We start from the raw sequence: 3135 nt of genomic DNA on the forward strand, positions 1-3135 counted from the left end.
GGGGTCGCCGAGCCGCGGGCGCAGCCAGGGCGCGCTGGCCTGTTTCACTCGCTTTTGTTTTTAAAAGGAAACGCGGGCCTGGTAGGGGGTCCTGCCCAGTGGGTGTCCCGGCGAACACGATTTCGCGAACGGGAGTGGGGGCACAGGAGAGGGTGTCCGAGGTGGCCAGGCGCCCCGGCTTTGAGGGGGACTTCCTGGAGCGGCGCCGGGCCCGGAGGATCTGGGGCGCCTAAGACACCAGGAGGCTGCGGCACCGCGGGAACCTGCGGGGCGCGGGGTGCCATGGTCACCTGCTCACCGCGTCCAGGGCCGGGCATGGGGACCCCTCGGTTCTGCGAGGAGAGCGTGGGGAACCTGTCGGAAATAGGATCTGGTTGCGCTGGGCTGCCTTTATTTTCTCGTTCACACAGCATTTGAATGAAGGGGTAACTGAGTGTTTGCTTGTGGTGTTTGGGTTGCGTGTGTGTTATCCTATTTTATTTTTTACGGCAGAAGACCTTTTATGTTAGCCTGTACTCAATTTCAGGAGAGCCTAAAATAGTAGTTGACATGCTAGTTATTTACAAAGTAAAGAAATGAGCAGTCCCCTTTGGAGATAGGAGTAATTTATTTTAATTCACCAGTAAGAGATTATATTTGTTCCATACAATGGAAGCGCCTGTGCGTTATCTGCCTGCCCACAGCACCACCAATCAGGGAGATAAATCTCCACGTTAAGCTTTATTAAAATTCTGAGTAGTAGCGCAGTACAGTAAATGTTAGCACCGACCATCCGCATGGAAATGTTCAGATACTCATTTCTGGGATTAGTCATTCATCTCTCTAAAGTGATCGCCTTCAAAGCAAAAAAAGCAACCTACCTTCAAATGTGTGTTACAAGGTTGTGGTGTTTCTTTTTTTGTTTTCAAATTTATCTAAATAATCTTACATAAGTGATTTCTTGTTCCAATAAGGGTACTGTTGTCAGGCAAATTCTCCTTGTTTTTAAATTCGCAGCTGTTACATTTCTGCCCTTTATCTTTTTTTTTTTTTTTTTTTTTTTTTTTGGTTCAAAAGCAGCGATCCATCAGCAACACCAAACTTGAAATTGATTTATGTGGAAAAACTTGGCTTGTCTGCCACCTAACAAGCCCTGTTGAGTAAACTAAGCAAGCTTAAATTTGATTAGTTGTGTGTCTGCCTGAAACCATTTAGTAGAGCACTTTAATTCTGCATGGTTTTTACAAAACTCATTAAAAGCTGGACAACAAACGAATTCTATTCTGTAGCTAGTAATTACAGCTCTTTATGTGGGAGTGGTAGGCTGCCTTTTCTCCTGGTATTTGTACACAAAAGCTGGGCAGAGTTTTTCCACTGCCTTCCACATTCATTCTCTGTCCATCTCAGAGAAGCTGAAAAACAGAATCAAGTCAGCAAGCAGTCTGCAAGCCTAAGGAAGAAAAAGAGCTGATCCATCCGGCTCTGGATGAATAACTGGCAACACCCAAGATGTCTATGATTTTGCCCTTCTGTTTCAGGCTTATTTCTTTAATCAACAGGTACCAGGGCTTATATCATGCAGATAGATGACATAAAGCTCTAGAGGAAGGAGCATTTCACATTGGAAGGAGTAGTGAGAAGGGCCTGGTCTGATAATATCAGGATGAGGTGGGAAGGGTCCATTCCTCATCATTCATGTTCTCCTGGCAGAGGACTGCGTGGAGGACTCAGAATTTAGGACCATACTCAACTGGGGTTTAATCTCCACTTTGCCCCATGGTGGCCCCCCTGGTAGCTATGTGGATCCTGGGCAGGTTGTCCGTGTTGCTGGGCCTCCGTTGCTTCACTGTATGACGTCTGCCTCTCAGGGATGCAGGAAGATTCAATTATGTAGGAGCGGATGGCCCCCCAGCACGGGGCTTAGCTCTTAGTAACTAGGCATTCTGGCAATGGCAGCCATCAGTAGGAGAGACTATTGATTGCTGAGTGAATGTAAGTGACATAATCCAGCAAGTGGAGATTCTGAGTGAATGCGGCCACTTTGGATCCAAGGCTGCTGCCCTTCTCTGCCCTCCCATAGGACTATTATTTATTGCCAGTGCTGACCAGCCTTTGTTGGCTACCGTGATCATTACCTGCACTCCGAGGGTTTTAACAGAATTTTCTGATGCCTCTGGCTTCACCTGCTGCCTTTTAGCCAAGAGGGGTCTGTGTGTGTGTGTGTGTGTGTGTGTGTGTGTGTGCGCGCGCGCGTGTGTGTGTTGGGTGGCAGGGTTCTTGGAAGGTCTGGTTTAGCCATAATGTTGATCATAAAGAGAAAACAAGAAAATAAACGCAAATTAAATAGTTCTGTGCGCATATGTTATTTTGTCACATCCAGTAAGTTCTATTGGTTGAATGTTGTCTTAATTGAAGTTCTCAGTTGTAAACAGATAACAGCACCCAGTGGAGGCTATGGAGCTGGGCTTAGAGCTTTGCTACCAGCCTTCAGTTCCATAGCCATGAACCCGGGAGGGCAAGGAATCGCCCTAGAGGTGAAGGCTACTTAACCCAAGGTCTCTGAAAATGAGTTTTAGTTACTCTATTGTCTAAGTATCTTTCTTATTGACATGTAACTTAACCTGGCTGAACAATTACATTTTAGAGCCCCAAATAAGTTTTCAGTCTATTATGGCATTGTCCAGTTACAAGCCTCATTGTAATAGCCATGTTAAAAAACAGTAAAAGCAGGTGAAATTGATTTCAGTGTATTTCGGATTAACCTAATATATTTGAAATATTGTGTAAGTATAAAAATTATTGAGCTTTTTACTTTTTTCCACTAAGTCTTTGAGAGCTAGTGTGTATGTGTGGATTCGTACTAGCCACTGGTTGAGAGCTCTGTAACCACACATGGCAAGTGGGTACCATATTGCTTAGCCTAGGCCTAGTAGAAGATTAAGACTCAGTCAAAGGAAGTAAGGCAGATCCATACTTGGAATCAGTTCCTCTTGAAGAAGTGCACAGCCAAGCAGCACACAAAGCAGAAATATTTTGAGCTCTGTATTCAAAGCAGGAAGATCTGGGACCGTGTAAGGGGGGTTGGTCTTCAGTTCTCCCTTTGATCCGTTCCCTGGGTGTGTGCCTTCTCACAGCCTGGAGAGTGGAAGGGAAGAG

At 45.6% G+C, this 3135-nt stretch overlaps 1 protein-coding gene and 1 long non-coding RNA gene across 2 annotated transcripts in view; both read left to right on the forward strand.

Moving 5' to 3' along the window:
• Positions 1-3135, forward strand: part of ETS2 (v-ets avian erythroblastosis virus E26 oncogene homolog 2) — a 20733-nt gene that overhangs the window by 2284 nt on the left and 15314 nt on the right. The window lies entirely within an intron of this gene.
• Positions 1-3135, forward strand: part of LOC105542565 — a 7059-nt gene that overhangs the window by 2189 nt on the left and 1735 nt on the right. The window lies entirely within an intron of this gene.

Source organism: Mandrillus leucophaeus, unplaced genomic scaffold (genome assembly GCF_000951045.1).
Source record: "Mandrillus leucophaeus isolate KB7577 unplaced genomic scaffold, Mleu.le_1.0 Scaffold262, whole genome shotgun sequence".
In the NCBI taxonomy this organism is placed as follows: domain Eukaryota; kingdom Metazoa; phylum Chordata; class Mammalia; order Primates; family Cercopithecidae; genus Mandrillus; species Mandrillus leucophaeus.